Consider the following 17,110-nt stretch of genomic DNA (forward strand, 5'->3'; position numbering starts at 1 on the left):
CTGTCCTCTCTGCTTAGCTCCTATGTTAAAACCCCCTCCATCGGCGTCTCCTCCCCAGCAGAATGAGCTCCTTGAAGTCAGGGCCCGCCTTCTGCTCCTCTGTGTCCTCCACTCCCCCAGCTCAGCACAGCGCTCCCAGAGAGGTGTAAGCGACTTACGGTGAATGAATGGGCGTGAAGGGGAACAGGAGGGGCGGTTTTCTTCATTTACCAGAAATTCAAAATTGACCAAGCAAGCCCCTTTGGAGGCCAGGCACGAGGCTGGGCACTGGGAACGGGGGTGGGGGGCGGGAGGTGGAGGGTGGTAGGGAGGAGGGGGTACCCAGACGCAAAAGACGTGCTCCAACTTCTCAAGCAGAGTTCAGTCACCCCGAGGAGGTGGGACCCGTCTCTCTCCTCCCCACAAATGAACCAGCTCTCCAGTGATCATACTTGCTTTTTTCCCTCTCCCACGCTAAAACTGGTCACGAGGGGCCTAAAGGAGGGGCAGGCACCCAGGCGGTTCCCTTCCCCCGACGCAGCGCGGCCACTCCAGCCCCTCCCGGCCGCCCACGGGGCCCCAGCCGCGGCCTGAGCCGGGCGCCCACCGCCCCCACGCGCAGGGCAGGCGCCCGCGGAGGCTCGGCTCGCTCGGGCCTCGACGCCTCTCCCCTCCCTGGCGCCAGGGGGCGCTGCCGCCCCACGACCGTCGCCATGGTCACCGCTGGCGGCGGAGAGGGGTTTACGTAAAGGACGCAGCGTCCCCCGGGGGGCGGAGGCGGACTTCGCGCCGGCGCCGGCGCCCTGCGGAAGCGGCGTTAGTGAATCGGGGCCTTGGGGAGCCCAGGATGGAGGTGGCGGTCGCGGCGGCGGGCCGAGCCCTGCGGCGGGCGGGAGGTAAGGGGGGCCTCCCGCGCGGCGGGCCGGTCCCGGGCGCGGGCGCGGTGCGAGCGGCGCGGCGGGCTGGGCAGTGTCCAGGGCGCGCGGTGGCCGGCCCGACGGGTCGGCGGGCGGAGTTGCAGCTGCCACGCGCGCCCGTGGCAGGTGTGAGGTCTGTGGAGCCCCTGGCACCGGCGTGGGGATGGTGACACGCGTGGCACGGGCGTGGGCAACGTGGGTCCGGCACAGACAGCGTGGTTTTCCTGGCACGGATCTCAGAAGACTCGCCTCCACCTTGGTGCGGTGGTGGCCTCCCAGGTGTGAGGTGGTGCAGCTGTTGGCACAGGTAGGTGATGGGCACGGCCCTCGGACTGGTTCTGGGGTAGGTGGCCAGCTCGTGCCGGCATGGTGGTGCCGCTGGCATGGGTGTGAGGAAGTGCTGCCGTTGCTTGGGTGTTGGGATGGTTCTGGCCTTGGGCTTGACATGGTCTGGGGTGATAGCACTGGGGGCTTGAAGAGTTGGTGTCCTCAGCATGGCTAGAGTTCCTGGCGTGACTGTGAGAAAGGGCCTTGGCATGGTGTAGTGCAGGGGGCTACCTGGCACTGCCGTGGGGGGAGGCCGTGGCCCTCCCATCCTGATGAATGGGAAGGGTAAATGCCCATCCTTCTCCACAGGCGATGAAGGGGACACTGCCTCTGTCGTGGGGGTCCAGTTTTAATGCCTGTTGGGTACACTGGACTGAGGAGGGCAGAAATCTGGGAGAGGGTTAGTGTCCTTTATAATGGGCATAAACAGGAGATGGCCAGGAGAAGCTTCTACCACAAGGGCCCTGATAGTAACCCAGACGGAGACCTTCCAGGCACTACCGTTGTCCTGGGCTCGCTATTCATCTAGCTTTGGGGACGAAGGGAGGGGTGGATGATTTTCAGTGGTGATCACTGTCCCAGAATATGTCCTGAGAAACAAGCAGGGCCGAGAGGTAGCCCGGGTTAGCGGGTCAGGGAGTGGTACAACGCACCATCTATCTGTGGTCACCGGGCACTGCCTTCTCCTTGGGTTGATGGGTTCACTCCAGGGTATCTGGAAGTTGACTCTCTTCTTTGATGCTTGGGAGCCTTTGGGTCCAGAGGATTGGATCGATTGGGGGATGCTTGAAAGATGATTCTGCAGCCACTGGGAATCTGCTGGGGCCACTGGGACTCCCACCCCCAGGCTTAAATTCCTTTCCAAGGGCTCTGTCCTCTCTGCTTGGCTCCTATGTTAAAACCCCTTCCATCTGCGCTGAGATTGTGTCTGCTCTCACCAGTCCTTTGGGAAGCTTTGGGTGAAGGTCTCACTCAGCATCACCTAGTGCCTTACTTTTCAGAGAAGCAATTTCCAGCTCCCCCAGAGAAGTCTTACAGTGTAGGGGAAATCTTCAGTTCTTCGTGGATCTCTTGGGGGAGTGGGATCAGTGGTAGAAGAATAACAGGGTTGAACTTGTGCTGGAGAAGGCACTTACGCATCCAAAAAGATGATGTTGAGGATATTGGAGATTAGGGTGGCAGGTGGTCGCCAAATTGCTAAGGTGGGTGCTTGGAGATGCTGATGAGTTCCCTATAACTGGAGCACTGTCCAATGCCTTTGGGGGCAGATCACTTTAATTCCAGTGTTGACTGTGTGAACTTCAGCAGGTGACTTCACCAATCAAGGCATGTCACATGGTGGTCTGGTAGTAAAGAATGAAAGGAAATGGTGCACGTGGAAACCCTTTGCAAACAACGAAAGACTGTACAAAGGTCAGAGAGTCTCATCAAGTAAAGAGACCAGGGCTGGAGGCAGGAGCTATAGGAAATGGTGGCGCGGGATGTGATTGGGAGGAAGGGAGCCGGAAGGTTGAGGGCCTGTCATAGGGAATTAGAGGCCCTGAGCACACATGCTCCTGGTGGGGGCAAGTGGGATCTGTTGACACTATGAGTCAGCTGCTGAGCTGGAACCAGGCCCCCGGTCTCCCGAGGACGGTCCTGAGCATGGCCCCGGCAGCTGTGAAGTCCTGCAGGAGTGGCCCAAGCAGGAGGAAGCACTTTGCCTGGGCGGCAAACGTGCCTTATTGCCAGGGTAGGTCTGGGAGGTGTCTGTGGCTGACAGATCTAGGGTACCTGTGTGGGAGGAAGACTTGGGAAGTGTGTGTGTTTTCTCTTGAGAATTTCCTTTGGCTCTGGGTTCTGAGAACGGGAGTGGGGAGCAGTCACATCAGCGTCTTTTGGGCTGTGGCCTGAAGGATATGAAGTGGGTCAGATCATCCACAGATTGATGTGGCTCAGGTCTGGATGGTCCTGCGGGAGGTTGAGGCTGGATAGCAGGGTGGGATCAGGGGGTGTGGAGGATGCCCTCACACGTGGGGGAAAGGAAAGGGGGCTACGGGCACCTCTGAGGGCAGACAGGTGTGGCACCTCTCCCGATGTGGCCCCACTTCTGGCTGAAGTGCCTTCCCAGGTGGGGAGGATGAGGGCGGCTGCACATTGCTTTCCTCTCTGCCACCAGGAGCCTAATTCCTGACAACAAGCTACAGAGCCTGAGTTGCAGACCCTGCTCCGTGGCGCTGGAAGGCCTGTTTTTCTCTAACCCAGGGCGTTTCTCCAGCATTCCATGCAGGTGTCTGCCTTAGCCGGCAACCCGTTTCACAGGCTTTTGCCCTGTGCCCAGGCTGCAGTGTCAAGCCATGTGGGTAGAAGGAGGACATGGCCCTGCCAGACCCAGGGTTGTGAACTGACTTTTCCATGCTATAGACTCGCCCTGTCCCCATAGCTGCCACCCAGACACTGTCCAGCATTGCAGGTGCTTCCCTGGTTGTTCCCATGTTGGTCTGAGGGGTGTCCATGGCCCGTCTCACCCACTCCCTGCAGTGCCTTCATACCTCCCCCGAGGAGTTGCTGGGCACTTCAGCTTGTGTCTGGAAAGCTCTCTTAAGTGCAGAGTCCATTAAGGAGGAAGCCTCCAGCCGCCCTGTTGTGAATATTCAGTATTCAAGTCTCCTCAGCTCACCCTCCACACCTCCGCCTGTTTGTTCTGATTTGTGGTTCAGCCTTATGGTTTGGGGCTCCAGGAGCCCTTTTCAGCCACCCTTTGCCATCTGCTTGGGATGTTGGGACTGCACAGCAGAGCTGGGTGGCAGGCAGGGCAGATCTGAAGACACTGAGAGGAGGAGTTGGCCTCTGTTCCCCAAAAGGAGAGCCGAGCTTTCTTCCCAGTCCTGGGGTTTTGGGGCAGCAGGGAGCCCAGCCAGGTTAGCACCCTTGTCATTGTGCACAGATGCTGATTTCAAGTAACTTCCAGCTGAGGCAGGAGGCCAGTCACTTAGGAGTGGACCTCGAGGGCAAGCAGCTCCCTGGAGCTGAAATATTTCAACCTTGGTCCCCAGTCATATTCCCATGTTCCTTGTCCGTGTTTCTCTAAAAGTTGCTTTACTCAGCTCCTGGCAATTCCTCAGCTGCTCCATAAATCACAGTGCCTGTCTCTGCTTTAGGGGTGCCAGGGAGCCAGGCATCTGTGGCCAGAGGATGCTGGACCAGAGCTGACAGCAGCAGGCCAGAAGGCTGCAGTTGAAGGCACAGCTTGTCGCTAGAAGCGACTCGTCCCCTAGTCCCTCTCCTCGAGACCAGAGGGGAACCCTGGTGTTTAATCTACCTGTTGGCCCATCACTCCGTGATTTCAATTTCTCACCGGAATAGCTTTACATTACACTCCAGTGGACTGGGCAAGTAGCGCTGGGGGAAATATCAATGAGCATGTGGTCAGGGGAAGATAAATCTTTTAGAACCGCGAAGCCCAGGACACTGCAGGATGCGGTTACCTCCCCAGCGGGCAGGGCTGAAAATGGTTTATTTTGATTTTCTTTTTTTGTTTCTGACACTGACTTGGGCTGGGCGTGGTCTTTCTGGGTTGGATGGGAAGCGTGAGTGTGGGTGTGGATGTGGGTTGTGTGTGTGGGCAGGAAAGACCCAGGAAACTGCCTTATCTGTGAGGACCTCTTTGCTGCTGAGGAAGGAGTCCAGGGAGATGCCATGGAGGGGATCGGTGTGACCACGGGTAAGGGTGTTGTTTTCATGGGGCGTTTGGCAGGAACACCCAAGCCCTGTAGATGGGGATGGGGCTGTTATCACCGCGGGGCTGCCCGGGGAGTGCACGTGTGTAAAGCCGCTTGTGTCCGTAAGTGTTTCTGTGGGAAGTGAGGGCGGAGGGGGTGTGGAGCGCCTGGTGGTGTGGGAGCGCGCGGGCTCCCGTGTCTGGCTGGCCTGGTGTTGGTGGGTGTGCGGAGCCGGGTGTTGCCGGGCTCTTCACAGCAGGAGGGAACAGTGGGTGTTGGAGGAGGCTGCCTTCAGGCTGTGGGAGGGCAGAGGGTGGGTTTCATACCTCATGTTATGACTGTTAACATGAGGAGCCGAGTGCTTTCTCAGTATTCCTTAGAAGGAAGCCGGGCTGCAGGCGGGGCTCTCACACCCTTCTGTGCGCTACCTGTGGGTGTCTCACACGCCTGCTTCCATGCTCCTCCTTGAGCCACCTGGAAGTCAGCTGGGGACAGTCCCCTCTCCCCCATGACAGAAGATAGCATTGTAGCCTATGGGTGGTTATGACTTCAGACTCTGGAACCTCACAGACCCGGATTGGATGCTGGCACACCTCAGTTTCCTAATCTGTAAGATGGGGACAGTTAAACCTCTGAAGGCCGAATGGCAAGAATTCTCCCAGGTGATGCCTGGCGCATAGAGAGATCGTGATGAAAACACGCACTGAGAAAATGTTTTTGCTCTTGTGGCGGGAATCCTTTCCATAGAAAAGTGGTTATGTCGTGATCTGCATATATTAGCAGCAGGGAAGATGTAATGAGTCTCATTACTTGATAAGAAGTTAGATTCCCACATCCTTGGGATAGACAGAATCTTGCATATCCATTAACAGTGTCATCAGCAAGAGTGTATCTTAGCCTTGAGGAATGTTTCCACTTGGACATAGTTGATAGTTGTTTCTTGAGTACCAGGTGTGAGGTGGGGGTTAGTGAGGGCATGCAGATGAGGTGGGCATACCAGAGCCTATAAGGTGTAGATTCTGACCTCAAGTTGCTTAAAATCTGTTGAGAAGATATAATTAATTTTTAGAAATGAGTGATGCCAGAGGTCAAAGGAGGGAGAGTGACTCGAGCCAGGGAGGTCGGGGAGACTTGGGTGGCCACGGCCTTTTTATGTGGGCCATGGGGACCAGTGGGAATGAACAAAGGAAGGTGGTTTTGAGGAACTGGCAGCAACGGGGGCAGGTTGGGGGGGTGACTGGTGGCTGGGAGGGGGAACTGCTGCCTGTTTGCTGTCTGGCTTGAGTGTAGGGTGCATACACCAGAAGTGGTGAAAGCTAAGGTTGGAAAAATGAGCTGGAACTGGGTCCCCGGGAGCCACGACGGCAGGGCTGAAGGTTTAGCCCCCAATCTGAATACATGGGCATTCACTGAAATGTTCTGAGTAAGGGTTTGGGGGCTGGTGCCACCCCCCAGGAAGAGTGGTGTGGCAGCAGGTGCCAGGGTACTGAGGGACAGGAGTAGGGGGTGCCCAGGTGCGGGGGGCTTGAACTAGGGCAGTGGCCACTCTGCAGGGGCAAAGGGAGAGACAAAGCCTGATTATGGAAGGGAAACAGAAGCCATGAGATTGGTCAGCTTGGTCACTAGGAGGGGAAGGGGTGGGAAGTGGGGCCGGGAAGCTGAGCTGAGCTCGGAGTCGCCGCCTGAACTGTGTTGCCCACACTTGACTTTGACTTTCAGCGGGTCTGACTCCCGTCAGTGCCGGGCAGGAGCGTGAATGGCAGGCTTTCAGGGCTGCCCTCGAGGCCGTTCCCATCCCTGAAGACCCACTGAGGGGGTTCCAGTGTTCACAGCACTTATTTCCAGGCATTTGATCATTTTCTCACCAAATTACCCCTTGAAATTTCGCCTGAGTTCAGCCCAGGAGGTTACTATTCTGGGAAGTTTCATCAAAACCCTTTCAGCGTTTGGGAGTTCTCAGAGCCTGGGGGAGGATGGAGGAGAACAGGGCTTGCCCTCACCTGTGTTTGGGGGCTGCTCCTGCGAACCAGTCCTACACCTGGAGACGGTCCTGGCCAGGGAGCTGCAGCTCTGGGGTCGAGGTCAGGACGGTGGCCCTCCACTGTGTAAGGTGAGACAGGATGCTGCCTCGAATTCATCCCGAATGGGCCCCTCGTCATTGTCTCTCCTGGAGCCATTTAATTAATTGATGATTGATGTTCCTGGACTTCCTTGAGGTTAATCTATTATTGATGTCCCTTCATTTATATAACACCCCCTGCACCTCCCAGCCCCTGGCTGCTCCTGATGGGCAGGCCACACAGTGGAGTGGGCTCCCTGGGGCCGCACCTGTCTCCTGGGGACAGGGCCCTGCACTTAGCTTTCTCAGAGCCGTTCAGGTTTGAGGTCAGGGAGGGCACCAGGGCATGTCTCCAGGAGGCTTTGCTCAGCCGCAGAATAATAACAATAATTTCCATTTTCTCAGTGTGGAGGAACTGAACCCAGGAGAGTGTACAGAGAGGATGGATGTCATTTATTCTTTGCAACAGCAACCCCCTGCACGCTCCCATCCCTCCAACCTACGTCTTACAGGAGGCTTAGGGAGCTTGCATCACCTGCTCAGGGACACTCAGCGAGGCAGGGAGCCAGGGTTTGAACCCAGGAGGGGTTCTTTTTGGTGTCCCTGTCCACACCCCACCTCTCTCTCTCCCTCAGGTCCCACACAAGCCCACCTCCTCCATGAGGCCTTTCTCCGTGCTCCACTGACTCTAGCACTCTGTTTTTTTGAGACAGAGTTTCGCTCTGTGGCTCAGACTGGAGTGCAGTGGTGTGATCTCAGCTCACCGCAACCTCTGCCTCCTGGTTCAAGCGATTCTCGTGCCTCAACCTCCCGAGTAGCTAGGATTACAGGCACCCGCCACCACGTCCGACTAATTTTTATTTTAGTACAGACGGGGTTTCACCATGTTGGCCAGGCTGGTCTTGAACTCCTGACCTCAGGTGATCCACCTGCCTTGGCGACCCAAAGTGTTGGGCTTACAGGGTGAGCCACTGCGCCTGGCCAAACAAAGGCATCTTCTAGCACTGTCTTATCTGGATAGTGCTGGCGCCCCTCAGAGAGAGGATGTGTGTTCCCCTCAGATTTGTGTCCTCAATGAAGCATAATGATCATGGTGAAATAACATTTAGGGAGCAAGGTGCCAGGCACCAAGCTCAGCACTTTTTGTACCTTCTCTCATTTGATCCTCATGACCATAACAAGGAACATGGGACTGCTGGGCCTGGAGTGTACCTGGCTCTGCTGGGGAGCTGTGAACAAGTCACTTTTCTTTTGTTAGCCTCGGTTGCCCTGTCTGTATAATAGCAGCAATATTTATCCTGTCTCCCTCACTGTTCAAAGGCAACACTGGACGGGAAAGGCCTTTGGGAAAGACATTGTACTAACAAAGGATTAGGATTGCTCGTATATGAGATTCAAGAGCTGGCATGAAGGCTGAGAATATTTAAGGCTGGGCACATAGACCCAAGCCAAGGCATCTGCACCCACCCTCGGAGCCACCCCGGCCCAGCAGATGAATTCCGCAGCTTGCCGGCTGCCAAGAACTTGCTTGAGGAACCTGTGTGGCCAGGAGAGGGGCGGGAGATGCTTAGAGTGGCTGCCAGGCCCTGGTCTGCTGTCCTGGCTGGGTGAGCAGTGCCTGGGTCTTTGGAGGTGGTCCCTCCCACTCTGGGCGCCTGGGTTGTGTGGAAGTGCAGGGGGCCCGCGGGGGGTTCTGGGCCCTACTTCCTCTCCCATCTCCCACATGCAGCCTAACTAGGTCAGTTCAGGCTGGGTGTGGGGAGGAAGGAGGATAGCTCGCCAGGCAGCCGCCCAGACCTCCCCTCACCCCTCAACACATGCGGAAAGCCTTGTGAGGAGGTGAGCCCTGTGTCTGTTCCCGAAAGCGGTGGGGCCACCAGCCTCACAGTGGCAAGGCTCCCGGGGCGCTGGCTGGGAATCCTCTGCTTTCTCATCAGCCTTACTCGGAGCGCAATTCAGTGCTGGGCTGGGGCTGGGGAAGGTGACACGTGCTGCCAGGGCCTGAAGAAAAAGGCAGAGCCCTTGGACTTGTGGGTGGGGGCAAGGCATGCCTGCCATCGTTCTTTGGAAATTGTGGCCAGGCTACTGTTAGGGGATTGTTTTGTTTCACTTCCCAAGTTTCCGCTTTCTGCAGGCCAGGATTACATCAGGCTCCCCTGGCACGCCCTTTAGCCAACTCCCACTTCATCCAGGCTCCTCTACTGCCCTGGGACAGCTGCCCCGCTGCAGTTTTGGGGCAGGCTGCAGAATCACTGGGCAGCCCTAGGCCCAGTGGCTGAGGGGACTGTCCTGGCCTTTTCAGCCTCAGCTGCAGGGGCTGGGAACTCCCAGTGCCCTGCCTCCCAGTTAGCACCTGCCCACTTCACCCACTTGAGTCTGCCTGGTCTCCAAGATTATCCACTTCTGATTCATTCTCTCTCCCTCTTTAAATTCATAGCATAGGCCTTCAGATATGGGCTTTAGCATAAAGACAGAGTTTTATTTAAGACCACTACTACTTGTGCAAGTCACTTGACCTGTTTGAGCCTCAGTTTCCTCTTTTTTTTTTGAAGACGGAGTCTCACTCTGTTACCCAGGCTGGAGTGCAGTGGTGCAATCTCAGCTCACTGCAAGCTCCACCTTCCGGGTTCACGAGATTCTCCTGCCTCAGCCTCCCCAGTAGCTGGGACTACAGGCACCTGCCACCAGGCCTGGCCAATTTTTTGTATTTTTAGTAGAGACGGGGTTTTGCCGTGTTAGCCAGGATGGTCTTGATCTCCTGACCTCGTGATCTGCCCACCTCGGCCTCCCAAAGTGCTGAGATTACAGGCATGAGCCATCGTGCCTGGCCTCTTCATCTCCTAAATGGGGGCTCTAATGGAACATGGCATGTTAGGATCAAATGAGATGATGTAGGAAGTTCCGCCCAATGCCAAGAACATCATAAGTACTCAGGAAATGTTAACTGCTATTATTAATGACCACAATTACTTCTCATAATTGTTCTCCATCAGCCCAAGCATGTGCTATGTCTGATGGGACCCTCCCTTTCCTGATGCTGAGGCTCCCCTGCAGCACTCCTGTGTTGGAGCTGGCCTCTTGGGCTTTGCTCCCCACAAGCAGCTGGGCCACTTCTCAAAGCTGGCAGTATCCTGCCACCCGTCCAGTATCTCACCCTGCTCCTGTCCTGACCCTCTATGAGAACTGGCCGTCCCAACCCCACAGTCCCTGGTTCCGTTTGGTTCTTCTATTTTGGTTTCCTTCCTTTGGCACCTCTTCTTTTTTCTTTTTTTTGAGACGGAGTCTTGCTCTGTTGGCCAGGCTGGAATGCTGTGGTGCGATCTCAGCTCACTGCAACCTCTGCTGCCCAGGTTCAAGCGATTCTCCTGCCTCAGCCTCCCAAGGAGCTGGGATTACAGGCACCTGCCACCGCGCCCGGCTGATTTTTGTATTTTTAGTAGAGACGGGGTTTCACCATCTTGGCTAGGCTGGTCTTGAACTCCTGACCTGGTGATCCACCCACCTCAGCCTTCCAAAGTGCTGGGATTACAGACATGAGCCACTGTGCCCAGCCTCTTTTGGTACCTCTTCTATCCGCTGCCTTTTCTTTAACATTTCCTCTCTGAAGCCCTTGGGGGAAGCCAGTTTCTTCCTCAGACTCTCTGAGTCTCACCGTACAAAGCCCCTCAGCTTCTCCAGCTGCCCTCCTAAGAGTTGGGGGGTCATGACTTGGCCTCACAGATTTCCATGCCATCCTCTCTGGTCTGGGCAGCCTCTCCAGGGCAATGGGAGCCCTGCCCACCGGGTCTGCAGAGCACCAGCTGAGGCCTGAGCTTCCAGGCACTGCAAACTCTCCTGGGCTGCAAGGCCAGAATCAGCCCCAGTGCACTCCCAGGGCCAGAACACCAGCCGTACCCAAGTCTCTTTCCCCCTAAGAACTTAAGGAATTTTTCTTAAGAGTTTGTTTCAGTTTCATACGTTTGAAAAGAACTTGGTTCTCCTTTGACACCTTCACTGGGACTGGGACCAGACCGTGGAGCAGAGAATAGTTTTGCCACGTGTAATCTCCCATCTACCCATTTATTCGAGGACATTTATTGAGCACCTACTTGCTAAGCCTTGTGCCTGGAGCTGGGAATAATAAGATAAATGGTATCACTTCGTCCTAAGGGAGTTCCTGAGTTGGCATAAGCAGACACTATCACTCTACCAGCAGCCACAATGGCAAACGTGTTGCAGAGAGTCCTCTCTGCTACACAGTGCCTTATGTGTAGGGACACATTTAATGCCATGAACAGTGATGGTTTCCATTTTCTAGACACTCACCCCCTCTAGGCTCTGTGCTCAGGACAGTCCCATGGCACCCATGGAGGAAGCACTCATTTCACAGCAGGGGTTCAGGTCTAGGGCCTCAGCTTCCCTGGGGAATTGAAGGACTCTGTTAGAGGCTGCGTGTTTGTAGCTGGGACTCAGGTCCCATCTGGCCCCTGCTCTCAGGGTGTGGTGTTCTCATTCTCCTCACCTGGCATGGGGTTTGGGGGATCCTGTGAACCACGGGAGGAACAGCCTCCCACAAAAGGAAGGCCCCCTGTGGCTATCCTCTTGCTGCGAAGACCAGGCCCCGCTCCCAGGAAGCCCTCGCCGCTCCCCGTGTGTAGACCCATCCGTGGCTTGCACCACCTTTTTACTCCCGCTGCCCAACCTGACCTTCACCGACCCTGTACCTCGCAGGCTGCGGCAGGCGGCTTTCAGGCTCACACAGCATGGCTGCTCTCACCCCACATGCCCCTGCCAGTGCCATTCCAGATTGTTCTCCTTGCTGCCTGCCTGCTACACCATGCAGTTTAGAACACCGCCTAATGGAGGGCTCAGGGCACCTGAGCAGCTGCCGTCTCCATTTCTTGGCGCCTTTAACCCCTCCCTTCCCCAGGTGAACCCTATTCAGCAGGCTTCCGGCAGCAGTAACGAAGCTGGGCGCCCAGCCCACCAGCTGCTCAGTACTTTATAAAAGTTTAACCTTAATGGTGTAATGAACTCCCATCATAAAGCAGCTGGGGCAGTGCATCCTGGGATGTATAAATTATAGGAGCCCTCTGAAATTGTAATTGGAAATGGCAGCAACCAGAAGGTTGAAAGAGGCTGGTCTCATTGGGCCGAGCCCAGCTATTCTCTGTCTCCTTTCAAAAGGCACACAAAACTGAGTCTGGCTGTGAAGAAAGAGTGTCCTCAGCCCAAATCGAGCTCCTGGTTCTTCCGCTCCGGTTCCCACTTCCTGCCTCCAACTGTGTCTGCAGAGCCTGCAGGATTTGGAGGTGGGACTCCCCCAACCTGGCCCTGCGCTCTGGTTCTGTGCCTGCAGACAGAGTGGGCTGAGAGGGAACGAACACAGGCACAGGGGCAGGCTCCACCATGCTCCTGGGAGCGCTTTGGAGCAGTTGATTTGACCTCATTGAGTCTCTGTAAAGTGGAGTGAACCCACCTTGGAGTGCTGGTGGTGATTGAATGGGAAACCACAGGGGGTGTTGGGATGTAGGGTTGAGAGCTCAGGCCAGACGGTCTGGCTTCCTGTTGCAGCTCCTGCTGGGGGTAGTCGAGTCCTTAACCAGGTCCTTTCACCTCTCAGCTGCAGTTTCCACCTGTAAAATCAGGGAATAATTGGCCTCTGAGGAGAGTTAGGAGGTGACATGAGATGATGCTGGCTTGTGACAGACTCAGCCTCGTGCTTCTTTGATGGGCACACAGATCACTGGGGAACTTACTAACGCAGATTCCAGTTCAGGCTGCTGGGCCCAGATGTGCATTTCTAACAACTCCCAGTAATGCTGCTGCTGCAGGCCCTGGAGCACACCTCACCTTGAGTCTGGAGGGCAGAGTGTGTGCCCCATAGTCAGTGCATTAGAGCCTGCTGTGATCGTACATCCAGGCAGAACCCAGGGCCTGCACAGGTGCCCACAGGTGATGCTGCTGCTGCCCATGAGCCGGCAGCAGCAGCACCACCTGGGACCAGGTTGGAAATGCAGCACCTCAGCACCCCTTCACCACCACCCTCCTCCACATCATAATCGCTGGGAGCGGCCTGCAGCTCTGGAAGTTCTGCTTGTGCACACTTGAGCAGTCCTGGCCAGGACTCATCCTTCAGAGCAGAGTTTCTGAGCGCAGGTGGGTTAACTCCAGCCTCAGAGTCTCCTGGGGTTGGCCATGGTAGAACTTGGAACCTATAAATATAGGTTCCTGAGCCCTGCCTTGGGCTTACTGATTCAGAATTGCTGGGCAGGGCCTGGGAGTCTGCATAAGTTTGAGAGTCACTGGGGACCACTTACTGCCTGAGAGATGGGAAGAAGTGCAGAATCCCTGCTCCTCGCTCCCACCCTTTATGCATAAACCTTTGCCCCTGCCAGGGGGAGAAGGAACACCAGGCTGGGGTCAGGAGTTCCGGGTTCCTGCAGGATCCTGCCACCAAAGCCCAGGACCCCAGAGCCACTCTGCCTGGGGCCCAGCTGTGGGGTTTTCTCACACTGAGAAGAGGAAGACAACCTAACATCCCCCAGTAGGGAGTTGGTTGAATGAACTTCTGTCCGTCATGTATGTGGACTACTCCATGGTAATGAGGAGAGACGGCGGTAGGAAAATGTTTCGGGAGAAGTGCTCACCTTTTAGTTCAGTAGAAAAAAGTGGTAGGTGCCAAATGGTCCCACAATTAGATAGAAAGAAAGAAAAAAAAAAGACTAGAAGGTTGTTTATAGTCGATAGTTTTCCTAGAGGGGTCATGGGTGATTTCTATTTTCTTCTTTTTGGTTTGTTTCTTTTTTTTTTTGAGATCGAGTCTCACTCTGTTGCCCAGGCTGGAGTGTAGTGGTGCGGTCTGCCTCCCCAGTTCAAGCCATTCTCCTGCCTCAGCCTCCCAAGTACCTGGGATTACAGGCACCCGCCACCACATCTGGCTAATTTTTGTATTTTTAGTAGAGGTGGGGTTTCACCATGTTGGCCAGGCTGGTCTCAAGCTCATGGATCTCAAGTGATCCAGCCTCCCAAAGTGCTGGGATTACAGGTGTGAGCCACTGCGCCCAGCCAGTTTCTATTTTCTATAGAGAACGTGTATTTTTTAATAAGAAAAAGATAAGTCTTTTTCTTATGCATAAGTCAGCATGTCTGGTCTGGGGTCCCCGGTCACAGCGCACCTACCCTGCCTAAGATGAGGCCTCCTTCTGCCAGGGGCAGTCCAGACTCCCCCACTGGGGTGACTTTCACCATCGCCTCCCTCACTTCCAGGGTGTGGCTGATGATCCCCAGGGCTTCACACCGCTTCTCCTGCTTTCTTACTTCCTCTCTGCTTTGAGTCTTCCCTGATGATGGCCAGCACTCCTTCTGTTTTACATAAGAGGAGAGGGTGGGGAGGCGACAGCTAAGAGATGGGAAGCCCCCAGCTTGCAAACCTCTGAGGCCAAGTTTAGTTTGGCATCACCTAGGCGACTAAATCTCAATTCCAGAGTCTAGGCACATAGGATATGCTCGGAGAGTAATGGCTGCATGAATGAGGCTGGGAAGGCAGCCAAGGATGGGGCAGAGGCCCAAAGCTGTGTGACCTTGGCACGTCAGCATTCCTTTATGAGCTTAGGGTCCTCATCTGTAGGATTCGGGGAATCTGGGAGGCTTGGCATCTGAGTTCCCTGGGCCCCTCCAGCTCTGAAGTTCTGGGGACTGTCACATGGCTTCAGTCCTGCTTCCTTGCCTGTTTTTTTCTAAGCAATTTGTGCTGCCCAAAAAGACCTCACCTGTGTGTTCCAGCTGCCCAGTGAGTTTGCGCGTAAATGGCTGCTCAGGGCAGGGCTCTCCAGGCAAGGGCCTGAGCAAGGCCACTGCTGTCCCCACAGCCAGGCTTCCATGCCATGGCAGGAGGAAGGGAGACCAGTGCTGGGGCACAAGAGCAACCCACCGCCCATAGCAGAGGGCTAGGGTGCCTGTGTGTGCGTGGACCTGACATTGGCCTCGCATGCACCCTTTGTGCCTCTGCGCTGGCTGCCTGTTGGTTGTCAGGTGTCTGCCTTTCATCCTCTCCTGGCCAAAGCGGCCTTTATTCAAGTGCCCCCTGCCAGGCTTTGTGTCTGATACCCCATTTCCGGCAGCCCTGAGTCTGTGGCCCTTTGAGCTGCTGTTTTCCATTGAGTGGCTCCGTGGGGAGGAAGGGTGGGAGAAATCCATTCAAGTCATTTGTTTTAAAGACATTGAAGTAAACCCATGGGATTCATGCAGTCACATGTTTTCAGTCTTCTTTCAAAGTAATAGATGGGTTTCTGGATCGCTTACATTACCCACTTCCCTGCCTGGGAAGAGCAAGAGGCCTGGTCTTCAGGAAGAACCATGGAGAGGGGAAGCCTGGAAGATAAAAGCTGGGGGCCTGGTGAAACCCGAACATGTGCATGTCTCCCCGCCAGTGGAGGGCTCTGCCTGGGGAACACCAAGCACCTGTGTTCTGGTGATGCCAGGAAGCAGCCCCACGGGCCTTCTCTGTGTACTCTCAAGCGTGTTTTTCCTGGCCCAGGGAGCCTGCAGAAACTACATCTGCCAGCAACCGAGAGGCAGGGTTGGGAGCTAAAGTGGTGCCCAGCCTCTCTGCTGGCTGGAATCCGGCCCTGCACAAGGTATATCTGCCCACAGGCTCTGGGGAACCAGGTGGGAGGAGGGTGAAGAGGAGGGTAGCTAGCTTTGCTTTCCCTGCTCTTTCTGTTCAACCATCAGGCACCTCCAGGAAGTTTTCTCTGTCTGCCTGGGGCTGAGCAGTGGTCCGGGCATCAGTGTTGGAGCTCTGTGCTCACTGACCCGCCCCGGTTTCCTTGTTATTCTGCACTGTGAGCTCCTTGAGGATGGGGCTTGGCATCCTCCAGTTCATGTCCCCAGAAGCTCCTGCCTAAGGGCCTGCTGAGTCCAATCCACCCGCACTTCCCAGTGGGGAGGAGCAGTGGGAGCTTCCCATCTGGGAGCTTCCAGGTCCTGGGTCTGCTCTCTGGCCCTGGTCTGAGCCTCCCACCCCCCTCCAGCCAACCGGTCTGGCGGGTTTGTGGGGACCTGGCCACAGGCGCTTCTCCAGGGACAGGATGTCCTGCTGTGAGGAGGCTTTGTGCCTGGCTTTCTGTTCTTCTCAGCTCCTCTTTGCTCCTCTCTCTCTCCTCCCAGGGAGGGTACTGACTCCTGGCCTAAGTCTGCTCTCCATCCTGCCTTTTTGGGGTCCAGGGCAGCATATAGTGAGGGTGCTGGGCTCAGGCAGAGCAGTGGCCTTGCCTGGAAGGAGGGCAGCGGCAGGGCCCTTCAGGAATGACATAGGGTGTGCATCCCCGTGCGCCCCAGTGAGACCCTGGAAAGCCAGATACCCAGAGTGTGGGTGGCAGGCTCCAGGCCAGAGCCCAGGGGCTGTGGTGAGCGTTCTCCCACCTCCTCCCCTGCTGATGTTCAAGGGCAAGGGACCAGAGGCCCAAAGACGGCAGCAGCCTGCCGAGGCCTCGCTCCAGGACTCCGCCCCCACTGAGACGCCTCCCTGCCCCCACCACCAGGCTCGCTCTCAGGGAGCAGGAAATGGGAGTGGGGGAGCCCGGGTGTTCCTCTCACCCTCTGCGGGAGGGGCTGGGCACCCCGTTCCGTAGGTGTCAGCGGCACCGTCACCAGCGGTGGGCGCCAGTGCCGGGATTTCCCTGCTGACTCACCCTCGGCCTGGCTGTGCCTCAGCCTAGGCACGAGTTCTTTGTGAAGGTATCTGGATAGTGACAGCGATTCCCATGGAGTCCTGGGAGTGGGAGAGTAGGGGTGGAGGTGCCCACCACCCTGGCCGCCTGTCTTCCACTCCGGTGGACCTGTGGCCCAGCCGTCCATCAAGCACACCACCCCCACTTCCTAGCAGGGAGGAGCAGTGGGGCTGGGGCGCGCCCTGAAAGATCCCCCCAGGGGCCACATGCCTCCCCTCCCCTTCCACTGTGGGAGAGGCAGGAGAATAGGGAAGCCATTGATTCCCTCCATCTCTCTCAGAGTAAGAGGCATTTCACAGACTGGGCGACCCAGGGTTGGGGATGGGGTGGGATGGGGAAAGCTGTGAGAGAGGCAGGAAGTGGGGTCAGCACCTGGATCCAAGGACCCCTTGGAGAAAAGGGGAAAACTGTAGT

At 56.2% G+C, this 17,110-nt stretch overlaps 1 protein-coding gene and 1 long non-coding RNA gene across 3 annotated transcripts in view; one reads left to right on the forward strand and one right to left on the reverse strand.

Moving 5' to 3' along the window:
* Window positions 1-758: 758 nt before the first annotated feature.
* Window positions 759-17,110, forward strand: part of DAGLA (diacylglycerol lipase alpha) — a 67,214-nt gene continuing 50,862 nt past the window's right edge. Inside the window, exon 1 of one of the 2 annotated variants that reach the window (XM_003909724.5) lies at window positions 759-875. The gene's annotated coding sequence lies outside the window, so the exon portion shown is untranslated. Of the gene's footprint in view, window positions 876-11,357; window positions 13,122-17,110 lie in introns of those variants that run through there. The other variant, XM_009185874.3, reaches the window with a different exon arrangement.
* LOC116269775 lies at window positions 5,878-12,524 on the reverse strand. The gene is made up of 3 exons (XR_004177570.1): window positions 12,442-12,524; window positions 11,289-11,382; window positions 5,878-5,965 (listed from the first exon to the last, which is right to left on the reverse strand). It is a non-coding gene; the product is annotated as an uncharacterized LOC116269775 (long non-coding RNA).

This window comes from Papio anubis, chromosome 12 (assembly GCF_008728515.1).
Source record: "Papio anubis isolate 15944 chromosome 12, Panubis1.0, whole genome shotgun sequence".
NCBI classification, from domain to species: domain Eukaryota; kingdom Metazoa; phylum Chordata; class Mammalia; order Primates; family Cercopithecidae; genus Papio; species Papio anubis.